This window comes from Anomaloglossus baeobatrachus, chromosome 3 (assembly GCF_048569485.1).
Source record: "Anomaloglossus baeobatrachus isolate aAnoBae1 chromosome 3, aAnoBae1.hap1, whole genome shotgun sequence".
Taxonomy (NCBI): domain Eukaryota; kingdom Metazoa; phylum Chordata; class Amphibia; order Anura; family Aromobatidae; genus Anomaloglossus; species Anomaloglossus baeobatrachus.
In genome coordinates, this window is record NC_134355.1 from 11,575,709 (window position 1) to 11,593,790 (window position 18,082).

Consider the following 18,082-nt stretch of genomic DNA (forward strand, 5'->3'; position numbering starts at 1 on the left):
GCAGGAGGGAGGCCCTGTGAGTAGCAGCAGGAGGGGGGTCCTGTGAGTTGCAGCAGGAGGGAGGTCCTGTGAGGTGCAGCAGGAGGGAGACCCTGTGAGGTGCAGCAGGAGTGAGGGCCTGTGAGTTGCAGCAGGAGGGGGGTCCTGTGAGTTGCAGCAGGAGGGGGGTCCTGTGAGTAGCAGCAGGAGGGAGGTCCTGTGAGATGCAGCAGGAGGGAGGCCCTGTGAGTAGCAGCAGGAGGGAGGTCCTGTGAGTTGCAGCAGGAGGGAGGTCCTGTGAGTTGCAGCAGGAGGGAGACCCTGTGAGGTGCAGCAGGAGGGAGACCCTGTGAGGTGCAGCAGGAGGGGGGTCCTGTGAGGTGCAGCAGGAGGGGGGTCCTGTGACTTGCAGCAGGAGGGGGGTCCTGTGAGGTGCAGCAGGAGGGGGGTCCTGTGAGTTGCAGCAGGAGGGGGTCCTGTGAGTTGCAGCAGGAGGGAGGTCCTGTGAGGTGCAGCAGGAGGGAGACCCTGTGAGGTGCAGCAGGAGGGGGGTCCTGTGAGTTGCAGCAGGAGGGGGGTCCTGTGAGTTGCAGCAGGAGGGGGGTCCTGTGAGGTGCAGCAGGAGGGAGGTCCTGTGAGTTGCAGCAGGAGGGAGACCCTGTGAGGTGCAGCAGGAGGGAGACCCTGTGAGGTGCAGCAGGAGGGAGGTCCTGTGAGGTGCAGCAGGAGGGGGGTCCTGTGACTTGCAGCAGGAGGGGGGTCCTGTGAGGTGCAGCAGGAGGGGGGTCCTGTGAGCTGCAGCAGGAGGGGGGTCCTGTGAGTTGCAGCAGGAGGGAGGTCCTGTGAGGTGCAGCAGGAGGGAGACCCTGTGAGGTGCAGCAGGAGGGAGGGCCTGTGAGTAGCAGCAGGAGGGGGGTCCTGTGAGTTGCAGCAGGAGGGAGGGCCTGTGAGTTGCAGCAGGAGGGAGGGCCTGTGAGTTGCAGCAGGAGGGGGGTCCTGTGAGTTGCAGCAGGAGGGAGGGCCTGTGAGTTGCAGCAGGAGGGAGGGCCTGTGAGTTGCAGCAGGAGGGAGGTCCTGTGAGTTGCAGCAGGAGGGAGGGCCTGTGAGTTGCAGCAGGAGGGAGGCCCTGTGAGTTGCATCAGGAGGGAGGCGCTGTGAGGTGCAGCAGGAGGGGGGTCCTGTGAGTTGCAGCAGGAGGGAGGTCCTGTGAGTAGCAGCAGGAGGGAGGTCCTGTGAGTAGCAGCAGGAGGGAGGGCCTGTGAGTAGCAGCAGGAGGGAGGGCCTGTGAGTTGCAGCAGGAGGGAGGGCCTGTGAGTAGCAGCAGGAGGGAGACCCTGTGAGTTGCAGCAGGAGGGAGGGCCTGTGAGTTGCAGCAGGAGGTAGGTCCTGTGAGTTGCAGCAGGAGGTAGGTCCTGTGAGGTGCAGCAGGAGGGGGGTCCTGTGAGTTGCAGCAGGAGGGAGGGCCTGTGAGTTGCAGCAGAAGGTAGGTCCTGTGAGTTGCAGCAGGAGGTAGGGCCTGTGAGGTGCAGCAGGAGGGGGGTCCTGTGAGGTGCAGCAGGAGGGAGACCCTGTGAGATGCAGCAGGAGGGAGGTCCTGTGAGTTGCAGCAGGAGGGAGGTCCTGTGAGTTGCAGCAGGAGGGGGGTCCTGTGAGTTGCAGCAGGAGGGAGGGCCTGTGAGGTGCAGCAGGAGGGAGACCCTGTGAGGTGCAGCAGGAGGGAGACCCTGTGAGTAGCAGCAGGAGGGAGACCCTGTGAGTAGCAGCAGGAGGGAGGGCCTGTGAGTTGCAGCAGGAGGGAGGGCCTGTGAGTAGCAGCAGGAGGGAGGGCCTGTGAGTTGCAGCAGGAGGGGGGTCCTGTGAGTTTCAGGAGGGAGGTCCTGTGAGTTTCAGCAGGAGTTAGGCCCTGTGAGGTGCAGCAGGAGGGGGGTCCTGTGAGGTGCAGCAGGAGGGAGACCCTGTGAGATGCAGCAGGAGGGAGGCCCTGTGAGGTGCAGCAGGAGGGGGGTCCTGTGAGTTGCAGCAGGAGGGAGGGCCTGTGAGTTGCAGCAGGAGGGAGGGCCTGTGAGTTGCAGCAGGAGGGAGGTCCTGTGAGATGCAGCAGGAGGGAGGCCCTGTGAGGTGCAGCAGGAGGGGGGTCCTGTGAGTTGCAGCAGGAGGGGGGTCCTGTGAGTTGCAGCAGGAGGGAGGCCCTGTGAGATGCAGCAGGAGGGGGGTCCTGTGAGGTGCAGCAGGAGGGGGGTCCTGTGAGTTGCAGCAGGAGGGAGGCCCTGTGAGTTGCAGCAGGAGGGAGGGCCTGTGAGTTGCAGCAGGAGGGAGGTCCTGTGAGATGCAGCAGGAGGGGGGTCCTGTGAGGTGCAGCAGGAGGGGGGTCCTGTGAGTTGCAGCAGGAGGGGGGTCCTGTGAGTTGCAGCAGGAGGGAGGGCCTGTGAGTTGCAGCAGGAGGGAGGCCCTGTGAGTTGCAGCAGGAGGGAGGCCCTGTGAGTTGCAGCAGGAGGGAGGGCCTGTGAGTTGCAGCAGGAGGGAGGGCCTGTGAGTTGCAGCAGGAGGGAGGCCCTGTGAGGTGCAGCAGGAGGGGGGTCCTGTGAGTTGCAGCAGGAGGGGGGTCCTGTGAGGTGCAGCAGGAGGGGGGTCCTGTGAGTTGCAGCAGGAGGGAGGCCCTGTGAGGTGGAGCAGGAGGGGGGTCCTGTGAGATGCAGCAGGAGGGGGGTCCTGTGAGGTGCAGCAGGAGGGGGGTCCTGTGAGGTGCAGCAGGAGGGAGGGCCTGTGAGTAGCAGCAGGAGGGAGACCCTGTGAGTTGCAGCAGGAGGGAGGTCCTGTGAGATGCAGCAGGAGGGAGGCCCTGTGAGGTGCAGCAGGAGGGGGGTCCTGTGAGTTGCAGCAGGAGGGGGGTCCTGTGAGTTGCAGCAGGAGGGAGGCCCTGTGAGATGCAGCAGGAGGGGGGTCCTGTGAGGTGCAGCAGGAGGGGGGTCCTGTGAGTTGCAGCAGGAGGGAGGCCCTGTGAGGTGGAGCAGGAGGGGGGTCCTGTGAGGTGCAGCAGGAGGGGGGTCCTGTGAGTTGCAGCAGGAGGGAGGCCCTGTGAGTTGCAGCTGGAGGGGGGTCCTGTGAGGTGCAGCAGGAGGGGGGTCCTGTGAGTTGCAGCAGGAGGGGGGTCCTGTGAGTTGCAGCAGGAGGGAGGGCCTGTGAGTTGCAGCAGGAGGGGGGTCCTGTGAGTTGCAGCAGGAGGGAGGCCCTGTGAGGTGGAGCAGGAGGGGGGTCCTGTGAGATGCAGCAGGAGGGGGGTCCTGTGAGGTGCAGCAGGAGGGGGGTCCTGTGAGTTGCAGCAGGAGGGAGGCCCTGTGAGTTGCAGCTGGAGGGGGGTCCTGTGAGGTGCAGCAGGAGGGGGGTCCTGTGAGTTGCAGCAGGAGGGGGGTCCTGTGAGTTGCAGCAGGAGGGAGGGCCTATGAGGTGCAGCAGGAGGGGGGTCCTGTGAGTTGCAGCAGGAGGGGGGTCCTGTGAGTTGCAGCAGGAGGGAGGCCCTGTGAGATGCAGCAGGAGGGGGGTCCTGTGAGTTGCAGCAGGAGGGGGGTCCTGTGAGTTGCAGCAGAAGGGGGGGGTCCTGTGAGGTGCAGCAGGAGGGGGGTCCTGTGAGTTGCAGCAGGAGGGAGGTCCTGTGAGTTGCAGCAGGAGGGAGGTCCTGTGAGTTGCAGCAGGAGGGAGGTCCTGTGAGGTGCAGCAGGAGGGGGGTCCTGTGAGTTGCAGCAGGAGGGGGGTCCTGTGAGTTGCAGCAGGAGGGAGGTCCTGTGAGTTGCAGCAGGAGGGAGGCCCTGTGAGTTGCAGCAGGAGGGAGGTCCTGTGAGGTGCAGCAGGAGGGGGGTCCTGTGAGTTGCAGCAGGAGGGGGGTCCTGTGAGTTGCAGCAGGAGGGAGGTCCTGTGAGTTGCAGCAGGAGGGAGGCCCTGTGAGTTGCAGCAGGAGGGAGGTCCTGTGAGGTGCAGCAGGAGGGGGTCCTGTGAGTTGCAGCAGGAGGGAGGCCCTGTGAGTTGCAGCAGGAGGGGGTCCTGTGAGGTGCAGCAGGAGGGGGGTCCTGTGAGGTGCAGCAGGAGGGGGGTCCTGTGAGTTGCAGCAGGAGGGAGGCCCTGTGAGTTGCAGCAGGAGGGAGGGCCTGTGAGTTGCAGCAGGAGGGAGGTCCTGTGAGATGCAGCAGGAGGGAGGCCCTGTGAGGTGCAGCAGGAGGGGGTCCTGTGAGTTGCAGCAGGAGGGGGGTCCTGTGAGTTGCAGCAGGAGGGAGGCCCTGTGAGATGCAGCAGGAGGGGGGTCCTGTGAGGTGCAGCAGGAGGGGGGTCCTGTGAGTTGCAGCAGGAGGGAGGCCCTGTGAGGTGGAGCAGGAGGGGGGTCCTGTGAGATGCAGCAGGAGGGGGGTCCTGTGAGGTGCAGCAGGAGGGGGGTCCTGTGAGGTGCAGCAGGAGGGAGGGCCTGTGAGTAGCAGCAGGAGGGAGACCCTGTGAGTTGCAGCAGGAGGGAGGTCCTGTGAGATGCAGCAGGAGGGAGGCCCTGTGAGGTGCAGCAGGAGGGGGGTCCTGTGAGTTGCAGCAGGAGGGGGGTCCTGTGAGTTGCAGCAGGAGGGAGGCCCTGTGAGATGCAGCAGGAGGGGGGTCCTGTGAGGTGCAGCAGGAGGGGGGTCCTGTGAGTTGCAGCAGGAGGGAGGCCCTGTGAGGTGGAGCAGGAGGGGGGTCCTGTGAGGTGCAGCAGGAGGGGGGTCCTGTGAGTTGCAGCAGGAGGGAGGCCCTGTGAGTTGCAGCTGGAGGGGGGTCCTGTGAGGTGCAGCAGGAGGGGGGTCCTGTGAGTTGCAGCAGGAGGGGGGTCCTGTGAGTTGCAGCAGGAGGGAGGGCCTGTGAGTTGCAGCAGGAGGGGGGTCCTGTGAGTTGCAGCAGGAGGGAGGCCCTGTGAGGTGGAGCAGGAGGGGGGTCCTGTGAGATGCAGCAGGAGGGGGGTCCTGTGAGGTGCAGCAGGAGGGGGGTCCTGTGAGTTGCAGCAGGAGGGAGGCCCTGTGAGTTGCAGCTGGAGGGGGGTCCTGTGAGGTGCAGCAGGAGGGGGGTCCTGTGAGTTGCAGCAGGAGGGGGGTCCTGTGAGTTGCAGCAGGAGGGAGGGCCTATGAGGTGCAGCAGGAGGGGGGTCCTGTGAGTTGCAGCAGGAGGGGGGTCCTGTGAGTTGCAGCAGGAGGGAGGCCCTGTGAGATGCAGCAGGAGGGGGGTCCTGTGAGTTGCAGCAGGAGGGGGGTCCTGTGAGTTGCAGCAGAAGGGGGGGGTCCTGTGAGGTGCAGCAGGAGGGGGGTCCTGTGAGTTGCAGCAGGAGGGAGGTCCTGTGAGTTGCAGCAGGAGGGAGGGCCTGTGAGTTGCAGCAGGAGGGAGGGCCTGTGAGTTGCAGCAGGAGGGAGGGCCTGTGAGTTGCAGCAGGAGGGGGGTCCTGTGAGTTGCAGCAGGAGGGAGGTCCTGTGAGTTGCAGCAGGAGGGAGGCCCTGTGAGTTGCAGCAGGAGGGAGGTCCTGTGAGGTGCAGCAGGAGGGGGGTCCTGTGAGTTGCAGCAGGAGGGGGGTCCTGTGAGTTGCAGCAGGAGGGAGGGCCTGTGAGTTGCAGCAGGAGGGGGGTCCTGTGAGTTGCAGCAGGAGGGAGGTCATGTGAGTTGCAGCAGGAGGGAGGGCCTGTGAGTTGCAGCAGGAGGGAGGTCCTGTGAGTTGCAGCAGGAGGGAGGTCCTGTGAGTTGCAGCAGGAGGGAGGTCCTGTGAGTTGCAGCAGGAGGGAGGTCCTGTGAGTTGCAGCAGGAGGGAGGGCCTGTGAGTTGCAGCAGGAGGGAGGGCCTGTGAGTTGCAGCAGGAGGGAGGTCCTGTGAGTTGCAGCAGGAGGGGGGTCCTGTGAGTTGCAGCAGGAGGGAGGGCCTGTGACTTGCAGAAGGAGGGAGGTCCTGTGAGGTGCAGCAGGAGGGCGGTCCTGTGAGGTGCAGCAGGAGGGAGGCTCTGTGAGTTGCAGCAGGAGGGAGGTCCTGTGAGTTGCAGCAGGAGGGAGGGCCTGTGAGTTGCAGCAGGAGGGAGGGCCTGTGAGTTGCAGCAGGAGGGAGGTCCTGTGAGTTGCAGCAGGAGGGGGGTCCTGTGAGTTGCAGCAGGAGGGAGGGCCTGTGACTTGCAGAAGGAGGGAGGTCCTGTGAGGTGCAGCAGGAGGGAGGCTCTGTGAGTTGCAGCAGGAGGGAGGTCCTGTGAGTTGCAGCAGGAGGGAGGGCCTGTGAGTTGCAGCAGGAGGGAGGGCCTGTGAGTTGCAGCAGGAGGGAGGGCCTGTGAGGTGCAGCAGGAGGGAGGCGCTGTGAGTTGCAGCAGGAGGGAGGTCCTGTGAGTTGCAGCAGGAGGGAGGTCCTGTGAGTTGCATCAGGAGGGAGGCGCTGTGAGTTGCAGCAGGAGGGAGGTCCTGTGAGTTGCAGCAGGAGGGAGGTCCTGTGAGTTGCAGCAGGAGGGAGGCCCTGTGAGTTGCATCAGGAGGGAGGCGCTGTGAGTTGCAGCAGGAGGGAGGTCCTGTGAGTTGCAGCAGGAGGGAGGTCATGTGAGTTGCAGCAGGAGGGAGGGCCTGTGAGTTGCAGCAGGAGGGAGGGCCTGTGAGTTGCAGCAGGAGGGAGGGCCTGTGAGTTGCAGCAGGAGGGAGGGCCTGTGAGTTGCAGCAGGAGGGGGGTCCTGTGAGTTGCAGCAGGAGGGAGGTCCTGTGAGTTGCAGCAGGAGGGAGGCCCTGTGAGTTGCAGCAGGAGGGAGGTCCTGTGAGGTGCAGCAGGAGGGGGGTCCTGTGAGTTGCAGCAGGAGGGGGGTCCTGTGAGTTGCAGCAGGAGGGAGGGCCTGTGAGTTGCAGCAGGAGGGGGGTCCTGTGAGTTGCAGCAGGAGGGAGGTCATGTGAGTTGCAGCAGGAGGGAGGGCCTGTGAGTTGCAGCAGGAGGGAGGTCCTGTGAGTTGCAGCAGGAGGGAGGTCCTGTGAGTTGCAGCAGGAGGGAGGTCCTGTGAGTTGCAGCAGGAGGGAGGTCCTGTGAGTTGCAGCAGGAGGGAGGGCCTGTGAGTTGCAGCAGGAGGGAGGGCCTGTGAGTTGCAGCAGGAGGGAGGTCCTGTGAGTTGCAGCAGGAGGGGGGTCCTGTGAGTTGCAGCAGGAGGGAGGGCCTGTGACTTGCAGAAGGAGGGAGGTCCTGTGAGGTGCAGCAGGAGGGCGGTCCTGTGAGGTGCAGCAGGAGGGAGGCTCTGTGAGTTGCAGCAGGAGGGAGGTCCTGTGAGTTGCAGCAGGAGGGAGGGCCTGTGAGTTGCAGCAGGAGGGAGGGCCTGTGAGTTGCAGCAGGAGGGAGGTCCTGTGAGTTGCAGCAGGAGGGGGGTCCTGTGAGTTGCAGCAGGAGGGAGGGCCTGTGACTTGCAGAAGGAGGGAGGTCCTGTGAGGTGCAGCAGGAGGGCGGTCCTGTGAGGTGCAGCAGGAGGGAGGCTCTGTGAGTTGCAGCAGGAGGGAGGTCCTGTGAGTTGCAGCAGGAGGGAGGGCCTGTGAGTTGCAGCAGGAGGGAGGGCCTGTGAGTTGCAGCAGGAGGGAGGGCCTGTGAGGTGCAGCAGGAGGGAGGCGCTGTGAGTTGCAGCAGGAGGGAGGTCCTGTGAGTTGCAGCAGGAGGGAGGTCCTGTGAGTTGCATCAGGAGGGAGGCGCTGTGAGTTGCAGCAGGAGGGAGGTCCTGTGAGTTGCAGCAGGAGGGAGGTCCTGTGAGTTGCAGCAGGAGGGAGGCCCTGTGAGTTGCATCAGGAGGGAGGCGCTGTGAGTTGCAGCAGGAGGGAGGTCCTGTGAGTTGCAGCAGGAGGGAGGTCCTGTGAGTTGCAGCAGGAGGGGGGTCCTGTGAGTTGCAGCAGGAGGGGGGTCCTGTGAGGTGCAGCAGGAGGGAGGGCCTGTGAGTTGCAGCAGGAGGGAGGTCCTGTGAGTTGCAGCAGGAGGGGGGTCCTGTGAGTTGCAGCAGGAGGGGGGTCCTGTGAGGTGCAGCAGGAGGGAGGTCCTGTGAGTTGCAGCAGGAGGGAGACCCTGTGAGTTGCAGCAGGAGGGAGGCCCTGTGAGGTGCAGCAGGAGGGAGGCCCTGTGAGTAGCAGCAGGAGGGGGGTCCTGTGAGTTGCAGCAGGAGGGAGGTCCTGTGAGGTGCAGCAGGAGGGAGACCCTGTGAGGTGCAGCAGGAGTGAGGGCCTGTGAGTTGCAGCAGGAGGGGGGTCCTGTGAGTTGCAGCAGGAGGGGGGTCCTGTGAGTAGCAGCAGGAGGGAGGTCCTGTGAGATGCAGCAGGAGGGAGGCCCTGTGAGTAGCAGCAGGAGGGAGGTCCTGTGAGTTGCAGCAGGAGGGAGGTCCTGTGAGTTGCAGCAGGAGGGAGACCCTGTGAGGTGCAGCAGGAGGGAGACCCTGTGAGGTGCAGCAGGAGGGGGGTCCTGTGAGGTGCAGCAGGAGGGGGGTCCTGTGACTTGCAGCAGGAGGGGGGTCCTGTGAGGTGCAGCAGGAGGGGGGTCCTGTGAGTTGCAGCAGGAGGGGGTCCTGTGAGTTGCAGCAGGAGGGAGGTCCTGTGAGGTGCAGCAGGAGGGAGACCCTGTGAGGTGCAGCAGGAGGGGGGTCCTGTGAGTTGCAGCAGGAGGGGGGTCCTGTGAGTTGCAGCAGGAGGGGGGTCCTGTGAGGTGCAGCAGGAGGGAGGTCCTGTGAGTTGCAGCAGGAGGGAGACCCTGTGAGGTGCAGCAGGAGGGAGACCCTGTGAGGTGCAGCAGGAGGGAGGTCCTGTGAGGTGCAGCAGGAGGGGGGTCCTGTGACTTGCAGCAGGAGGGGGGTCCTGTGAGGTGCAGCAGGAGGGGGGTCCTGTGAGCTGCAGCAGGAGGGGGGTCCTGTGAGTTGCAGCAGGAGGGAGGTCCTGTGAGGTGCAGCAGGAGGGAGACCCTGTGAGGTGCAGCAGGAGGGAGGGCCTGTGAGTAGCAGCAGGAGGGGGGTCCTGTGAGTTGCAGCAGGAGGGAGGGCCTGTGAGTTGCAGCAGGAGGGAGGGCCTGTGAGTTGCAGCAGGAGGGGGGTCCTGTGAGTTGCAGCAGGAGGGAGGGCCTGTGAGTTGCAGCAGGAGGGAGGGCCTGTGAGTTGCAGCAGGAGGGAGGTCCTGTGAGTTGCAGCAGGAGGGAGGGCCTGTGAGTTGCAGCAGGAGGGAGGCCCTGTGAGTTGCATCAGGAGGGAGGCGCTGTGAGGTGCAGCAGGAGGGGGGTCCTGTGAGTTGCAGCAGGAGGGAGGTCCTGTGAGTAGCAGCAGGAGGGAGGTCCTGTGAGTAGCAGCAGGAGGGAGGGCCTGTGAGTAGCAGCAGGAGGGAGGGCCTGTGAGTTGCAGCAGGAGGGAGGGCCTGTGAGTAGCAGCAGGAGGGAGACCCTGTGAGTTGCAGCAGGAGGGAGGGCCTGTGAGTTGCAGCAGGAGGTAGGTCCTGTGAGTTGCAGCAGGAGGTAGGTCCTGTGAGGTGCAGCAGGAGGGGGGTCCTGTGAGTTGCAGCAGGAGGGAGGGCCTGTGAGTTGCAGCAGAAGGTAGGTCCTGTGAGTTGCAGCAGGAGGTAGGGCCTGTGAGGTGCAGCAGGAGGGGGGTCCTGTGAGGTGCAGCAGGAGGGAGACCCTGTGAGATGCAGCAGGAGGGAGGTCCTGTGAGTTGCAGCAGGAGGGAGGTCCTGTGAGTTGCAGCAGGAGGGGGGTCCTGTGAGTTGCAGCAGGAGGGAGGGCCTGTGAGGTGCAGCAGGAGGGAGACCCTGTGAGGTGCAGCAGGAGGGAGACCCTGTGAGTAGCAGCAGGAGGGAGACCCTGTGAGTAGCAGCAGGAGGGAGGGCCTGTGAGTTGCAGCAGGAGGGAGGGCCTGTGAGTAGCAGCAGGAGGGAGGGCCTGTGAGTTGCAGCAGGAGGGGGGTCCTGTGAGTTTCAGGAGGGAGGTCCTGTGAGTTTCAGCAGGAGTTAGGCCCTGTGAGGTGCAGCAGGAGGGGGGTCCTGTGAGGTGCAGCAGGAGGGAGACCCTGTGAGATGCAGCAGGAGGGAGGCCCTGTGAGGTGCAGCAGGAGGGGGGTCCTGTGAGTTGCAGCAGGAGGGAGGGCCTGTGAGTTGCAGCAGGAGGGAGGGCCTGTGAGTTGCAGCAGGAGGGAGGTCCTGTGAGATGCAGCAGGAGGGAGGCCCTGTGAGGTGCAGCAGGAGGGGGGTCCTGTGAGTTGCAGCAGGAGGGGGGTCCTGTGAGTTGCAGCAGGAGGGAGGCCCTGTGAGATGCAGCAGGAGGGGGGTCCTGTGAGGTGCAGCAGGAGGGGGGTCCTGTGAGTTGCAGCAGGAGGGAGGCCCTGTGAGTTGCAGCAGGAGGGAGGGCCTGTGAGTTGCAGCAGGAGGGAGGTCCTGTGAGATGCAGCAGGAGGGGGGTCCTGTGAGGTGCAGCAGGAGGGGGGTCCTGTGAGTTGCAGCAGGAGGGGGGTCCTGTGAGTTGCAGCAGGAGGGAGGGCCTGTGAGTTGCAGCAGGAGGGAGGCCCTGTGAGTTGCAGCAGGAGGGAGGCCCTGTGAGTTGCAGCAGGAGGGAGGGCCTGTGAGTTGCAGCAGGAGGGAGGGCCTGTGAGTTGCAGCAGGAGGGAGGCCCTGTGAGGTGCAGCAGGAGGGGGGTCCTGTGAGTTGCAGCAGGAGGGGGGTCCTGTGAGGTGCAGCAGGAGGGGGGTCCTGTGAGTTGCAGCAGGAGGGAGGCCCTGTGAGGTGGAGCAGGAGGGGGGTCCTGTGAGATGCAGCAGGAGGGGGGTCCTGTGAGGTGCAGCAGGAGGGGGGTCCTGTGAGGTGCAGCAGGAGGGAGGGCCTGTGAGTAGCAGCAGGAGGGAGACCCTGTGAGTTGCAGCAGGAGGGAGGTCCTGTGAGATGCAGCAGGAGGGAGGCCCTGTGAGGTGCAGCAGGAGGGGGGTCCTGTGAGTTGCAGCAGGAGGGGGGTCCTGTGAGTTGCAGCAGGAGGGAGGCCCTGTGAGATGCAGCAGGAGGGGGGTCCTGTGAGGTGCAGCAGGAGGGGGGTCCTGTGAGTTGCAGCAGGAGGGAGGCCCTGTGAGGTGGAGCAGGAGGGGGGTCCTGTGAGGTGCAGCAGGAGGGGGGTCCTGTGAGTTGCAGCAGGAGGGAGGCCCTGTGAGTTGCAGCTGGAGGGGGGTCCTGTGAGGTGCAGCAGGAGGGGGGTCCTGTGAGTTGCAGCAGGAGGGGGGTCCTGTGAGTTGCAGCAGGAGGGAGGGCCTGTGAGTTGCAGCAGGAGGGGGGTCCTGTGAGTTGCAGCAGGAGGGAGGCCCTGTGAGGTGGAGCAGGAGGGGGGTCCTGTGAGATGCAGCAGGAGGGGGGTCCTGTGAGGTGCAGCAGGAGGGGGGTCCTGTGAGTTGCAGCAGGAGGGAGGCCCTGTGAGTTGCAGCTGGAGGGGGGTCCTGTGAGGTGCAGCAGGAGGGGGGTCCTGTGAGTTGCAGCAGGAGGGGGGTCCTGTGAGTTGCAGCAGGAGGGAGGGCCTATGAGGTGCAGCAGGAGGGGGGTCCTGTGAGTTGCAGCAGGAGGGGGGTCCTGTGAGTTGCAGCAGGAGGGAGGCCCTGTGAGATGCAGCAGGAGGGGGGTCCTGTGAGTTGCAGCAGGAGGGGGGTCCTGTGAGTTGCAGCAGAAGGGGGGGGTCCTGTGAGGTGCAGCAGGAGGGGGGTCCTGTGAGTTGCAGCAGGAGGGAGGTCCTGTGAGTTGCAGCAGGAGGGAGGTCCTGTGAGTTGCAGCAGGAGGGAGGTCCTGTGAGGTGCAGCAGGAGGGGGGTCCTGTGAGTTGCAGCAGGAGGGGGGTCCTGTGAGTTGCAGCAGGAGGGAGGTCCTGTGAGTTGCAGCAGGAGGGAGGCCCTGTGAGTTGCAGCAGGAGGGAGGTCCTGTGAGGTGCAGCAGGAGGGGGGTCCTGTGAGTTGCAGCAGGAGGGGGGTCCTGTGAGTTGCAGCAGGAGGGAGGTCCTGTGAGTTGCAGCAGGAGGGAGGCCCTGTGAGTTGCAGCAGGAGGGAGGTCCTGTGAGGTGCAGCAGGAGGGGGTCCTGTGAGTTGCAGCAGGAGGGAGGCCCTGTGAGTTGCAGCAGGAGGGGGTCCTGTGAGGTGCAGCAGGAGGGGGGTCCTGTGAGGTGCAGCAGGAGGGGGGTCCTGTGAGTTGCAGCAGGAGGGAGGCCCTGTGAGTTGCAGCAGGAGGGAGGGCCTGTGAGTTGCAGCAGGAGGGAGGTCCTGTGAGATGCAGCAGGAGGGAGGCCCTGTGAGGTGCAGCAGGAGGGGGTCCTGTGAGTTGCAGCAGGAGGGGGGTCCTGTGAGTTGCAGCAGGAGGGAGGCCCTGTGAGATGCAGCAGGAGGGGGGTCCTGTGAGGTGCAGCAGGAGGGGGGTCCTGTGAGTTGCAGCAGGAGGGAGGCCCTGTGAGGTGGAGCAGGAGGGGGGTCCTGTGAGATGCAGCAGGAGGGGGGTCCTGTGAGGTGCAGCAGGAGGGGGGTCCTGTGAGGTGCAGCAGGAGGGAGGGCCTGTGAGTAGCAGCAGGAGGGAGACCCTGTGAGTTGCAGCAGGAGGGAGGTCCTGTGAGATGCAGCAGGAGGGAGGCCCTGTGAGGTGCAGCAGGAGGGGGGTCCTGTGAGTTGCAGCAGGAGGGGGGTCCTGTGAGTTGCAGCAGGAGGGAGGCCCTGTGAGATGCAGCAGGAGGGGGGTCCTGTGAGGTGCAGCAGGAGGGGGGTCCTGTGAGTTGCAGCAGGAGGGAGGCCCTGTGAGGTGGAGCAGGAGGGGGGTCCTGTGAGGTGCAGCAGGAGGGGGGTCCTGTGAGTTGCAGCAGGAGGGAGGCCCTGTGAGTTGCAGCTGGAGGGGGGTCCTGTGAGGTGCAGCAGGAGGGGGGTCCTGTGAGTTGCAGCAGGAGGGGGGTCCTGTGAGTTGCAGCAGGAGGGAGGGCCTGTGAGTTGCAGCAGGAGGGGGGTCCTGTGAGTTGCAGCAGGAGGGAGGCCCTGTGAGGTGGAGCAGGAGGGGGGTCCTGTGAGATGCAGCAGGAGGGGGGTCCTGTGAGGTGCAGCAGGAGGGGGGTCCTGTGAGTTGCAGCAGGAGGGAGGCCCTGTGAGTTGCAGCTGGAGGGGGGTCCTGTGAGGTGCAGCAGGAGGGGGGTCCTGTGAGTTGCAGCAGGAGGGGGGTCCTGTGAGTTGCAGCAGGAGGGAGGGCCTATGAGGTGCAGCAGGAGGGGGGTCCTGTGAGTTGCAGCAGGAGGGGGGTCCTGTGAGTTGCAGCAGGAGGGAGGCCCTGTGAGATGCAGCAGGAGGGGGGTCCTGTGAGTTGCAGCAGGAGGGGGGTCCTGTGAGTTGCAGCAGAAGGGGGGGGTCCTGTGAGGTGCAGCAGGAGGGGGGTCCTGTGAGTTGCAGCAGGAGGGAGGTCCTGTGAGTTGCAGCAGGAGGGAGGGCCTGTGAGTTGCAGCAGGAGGGAGGGCCTGTGAGTTGCAGCAGGAGGGAGGGCCTGTGAGTTGCAGCAGGAGGGGGGTCCTGTGAGTTGCAGCAGGAGGGAGGTCCTGTGAGTTGCAGCAGGAGGGAGGCCCTGTGAGTTGCAGCAGGAGGGAGGTCCTGTGAGGTGCAGCAGGAGGGGGGTCCTGTGAGTTGCAGCAGGAGGGGGGTCCTGTGAGTTGCAGCAGGAGGGAGGGCCTGTGAGTTGCAGCAGGAGGGGGGTCCTGTGAGTTGCAGCAGGAGGGAGGTCATGTGAGTTGCAGCAGGAGGGAGGGCCTGTGAGTTGCAGCAGGAGGGAGGTCCTGTGAGTTGCAGCAGGAGGGAGGTCCTGTGAGTTGCAGCAGGAGGGAGGTCCTGTGAGTTGCAGCAGGAGGGAGGTCCTGTGAGTTGCAGCAGGAGGGAGGGCCTGTGAGTTGCAGCAGGAGGGAGGGCCTGTGAGTTGCAGCAGGAGGGAGGTCCTGTGAGTTGCAGCAGGAGGGGGGTCCTGTGAGTTGCAGCAGGAGGGAGGGCCTGTGACTTGCAGAAGGAGGGAGGTCCTGTGAGGTGCAGCAGGAGGGCGGTCCTGTGAGGTGCAGCAGGAGGGAGGCTCTGTGAGTTGCAGCAGGAGGGAGGTCCTGTGAGTTGCAGCAGGAGGGAGGGCCTGTGAGTTGCAGCAGGAGGGAGGGCCTGTGAGTTGCAGCAGGAGGGAGGTCCTGTGAGTTGCAGCAGGAGGGGGGTCCTGTGAGTTGCAGCAGGAGGGAGGGCCTGTGACTTGCAGAAGGAGGGAGGTCCTGTGAGGTGCAGCAGGAGGGAGGCTCTGTGAGTTGCAGCAGGAGGGAGGTCCTGTGAGTTGCAGCAGGAGGGAGGGCCTGTGAGTTGCAGCAGGAGGGAGGGCCTGTGAGTTGCAGCAGGAGGGAGGGCCTGTGAGGTGCAGCAGGAGGGAGGCGCTGTGAGTTGCAGCAGGAGGGAGGTCCTGTGAGTTGCAGCAGGAGGGAGGTCCTGTGAGTTGCATCAGGAGGGAGGCGCTGTGAGTTGCAGCAGGAGGGAGGTCCTGTGAGTTGCAGCAGGAGGGAGGTCCTGTGAGTTGCAGCAGGAGGGAGGCCCTGTGAGTTGCATCAGGAGGGAGGCGCTGTGAGTTGCAGCAGGAGGGAGGTCCTGTGAGTTGCAGCAGGAGGGAGGTCATGTGAGTTGCAGCAGGAGGGAGGGCCTGTGAGTTGCAGCAGGAGGGAGGGCCTGTGAGTTGCAGCAGGAGGGAGGGCCTGTGAGTTGCAGCAGGAGGGAGGGCCTGTGAGTTGCAGCAGGAGGGGGGTCCTGTGAGTTGCAGCAGGAGGGAGGTCCTGTGAGTTGCAGCAGGAGGGAGGCCCTGTGAGTTGCAGCAGGAGGGAGGTCCTGTGAGGTGCAGCAGGAGGGGGGTCCTGTGAGTTGCAGCAGGAGGGGGGTCCTGTGAGTTGCAGCAGGAGGGAGGGCCTGTGAGTTGCAGCAGGAGGGGGGTCCTGTGAGTTGCAGCAGGAGGGAGGTCATGTGAGTTGCAGCAGGAGGGAGGGCCTGTGAGTTGCAGCAGGAGGGAGGTCCTGTGAGTTGCAGCAGGAGGGAGGTCCTGTGAGTTGCAGCAGGAGGGAGGTCCTGTGAGTTGCAGCAGGAGGGAGGTCCTGTGAGTTGCAGCAGGAGGGAGGGCCTGTGAGTTGCAGCAGGAGGGAGGGCCTGTGAGTTGCAGCAGGAGGGAGGTCCTGTGAGTTGCAGCAGGAGGGGGGTCCTGTGAGTTGCAGCAGGAGGGAGGGCCTGTGACTTGCAGAAGGAGGGAGGTCCTGTGAGGTGCAGCAGGAGGGCGGTCCTGTGAGGTGCAGCAGGAGGGAGGCTCTGTGAGTTGCAGCAGGAGGGAGGTCCTGTGAGTTGCAGCAGGAGGGAGGGCCTGTGAGTTGCAGCAGGAGGGAGGGCCTGTGAGTTGCAGCAGGAGGGAGGTCCTGTGAGTTGCAGCAGGAGGGGGGTCCTGTGAGTTGCAGCAGGAGGGAGGGCCTGTGACTTGCAGAAGGAGGGAGGTCCTGTGAGGTGCAGCAGGAGGGCGGTCCTGTGAGGTGCAGCAGGAGGGAGGCTCTGTGAGTTGCAGCAGGAGGGAGGTCCTGTGAGTTGCAGCAGGAGGGAGGGCCTGTGAGTTGCAGCAGGAGGGAGGGCCTGTGAGTTGCAGCAGGAGGGAGGGCCTGTGAGGTGCAGCAGGAGGGAGGCGCTGTGAGTTGCAGCAGGAGGGAGGTCCTGTGAGTTGCAGCAGGAGGGAGGTCCTGTGAGTTGCATCAGGAGGGAGGCGCTGTGAGTTGCAGCAGGAGGGAGGTCCTGTGAGTTGCAGCAGGAGGGAGGTCCTGTGAGTTGCAGCAGGAGGGAGGCCCTGTGAGTTGCATCAGGAGGGAGGCGCTGTGAGTTGCAGCAGGAGGGAGGTCCTGTGAGTTGCAGCAGGAGGGAGGTCCTGTGAGTTGCAGCAGGAGGGAGGTCCTGTGAGTTGCAGCAGGAGGGAGGTCCTGTGAGTTGCAGCAGGAGGGAGGCGCTGTGAGTTGCAGCAGGAGGGAGGTCCTGTGAGTTGCAGCAGGAGGGAGGTCTTGTGAGTTGCAGCAGGAGGGAGACCCTGTGAGTTGCAGCAGGAGGGGGGTCCTGTGAGTTGCAGCAGGAGGGAGGTCCTGTGAGTTGCAGCAGGAGGGAGGGCCTGTGACTTGCAGTCTGCACAGAAAACAGCGCTGCCCAGAATGGCGCCACACTGTGCCCATAGGGAACAGAATTGTAAGTACAGCTCTGGCTGTGACTAGAGGATACGGCAGAATGTAAAGATCACAGTCGGTTGTGTGACAGACAGGCAGACACCAGTATTGATGTGTAACATTTGGGCCGGTCCCATGGTGCTCGTAGCCTCGGATGAATGCGCCCGCGATACTTCTATATAAAGCTTGATATTTACGGGGCTGTGACAGTGACAAGTGCGGGAGGATTTATCCGTCATCCGCGCTCCCTCCAGACACCGCCACAAAAGGGACGCGAGGATCTGATCACTGCGGGATTCTGCAGGACGAGGGACGCGGAAAATATCAACCCGAGATTGACGGCTGCAGAGCAGAGAGCGCGCACAATCTGCACCATCATCTACTAATGTTACCCCGTACATCAGTATCACACGGAAGAGCTTAGATACAGCAAGCTCAGTACAGAGATATCACACAGGAGAGGATTAGATACACGGCTCAGCAGACAGTATCACACAGGAGAGAATTAGATACACGGCTCAGCAGACAGCATCACACAGGAGAGGATTCATCTCGGGCAGCAGCGCACACCTCACACAGAGCACACATCTCGGGCAGCAGCGTACACCTTGGGCAGCAGTGTACACATCCGGGCAGCAGCGCACACCTCGGGCAGCAGCGCACACCTCGGGCAGCAGCACACACCTCGGGCAGCAGCACACACCTCGCACAGAGCACAAACCTCAGGCAGCAGCGCACACGTCAGGCAGCAGCGCGCACACAGCACACATCTCGAGCACAAATGCACACCTTGCACAGAGCACACATCTCGGGCAGCAGCGCACATCTCAGGCAGCAGCGCACACCTTGGGCAGCATCGCACACCTCACATAGAGCACACACGTCAGGCAGCAGTGCACACGTCAGGCAGCAGCGCACACCTCACATAGAGCACACACGTCAGGCAGCAGCGCACACCTCTGGGCAGCATCGCACATCTCACATAGAGCACACACGTCAGGCAGCAGCGCACACGTCAGGCAGCAGCGCACACCTCACATAGAGCACACACGTCAGGCAGCAGCGCACACGTCAGGCAGCAGTGCACACCTCTGGGCAGCATCGCACACCTCACATAGACCACACACGTCAGGCAGCAGTGCACACCTTGGGCAGCAGCACACACTTCTCACAGAGCACACACCTCAGGCAGCAGTGCACACTTCTGGGCAGCAGTGCACACCTCACATAGAGCACACACAACAGGCAGCAGTGCACACCTTGGGCAGCAGCGCACACTTCTCACAGAGCACACACCTCAGGCAGCAGTGCACACTTCTGGGCAGCAGTGCACACCTCACATAGAGCACACACGTCAGGCAGCAGTGCACACCTCTGGGCAGCAGTGCACACCTCACATAGAGCACACACGTCAGGCAGCAGTGCACACCTTGGGAAGCAGCGCACACTTCTCACAGAGCACACACCTCAGGCAGCAGTGCACACCTCTGGGCAGCAGAGCACACCTCACATAGAGCACACACGTCAGGCAGCAGTGCACACCTCACATAGAGCACACACGTCAGGCAGCAGTGCACACCTCTGGGCAGCATCACACACCTCACATAGAGCACACACGTCAGGCAGCAGTGCACACCTCTGGGCAGCAGTGCACACCTCTGGGCAGCAGCGCACACCTCTGGGCAGCAGTGCACACCTCTGGGCAGCAGCGCACACCTCTGGGCAGCAGCGCACACCTTGGGCAGCAGCGCACACTTCTCACAGAGCACACACCTCAGGCAGCAGCGCACACCTCTGGGCAGCAGCGCACACCTCTGGGCAGCAGCGCACACCTTGGGCAGCAGCGCACACTTCTCACAGAGCACACACCTCAGGCAGCAGCGCACACCTCGCACAGAGCACACACCTCAGGCAGCAGTGCAGCCACG

General features: G+C 64.2%; 1 protein-coding gene across 1 annotated transcript in view; it reads left to right on the top strand.

Moving 5' to 3' along the window:
* GLP1R (glucagon like peptide 1 receptor) overlaps positions 1-18,082 on the top strand; it is a gene marked incomplete at its 5' end in the record, with an annotated part of 395,725 nt that overhangs the window by 204,149 nt on the left and 173,494 nt on the right. The window lies entirely within an intron of this gene.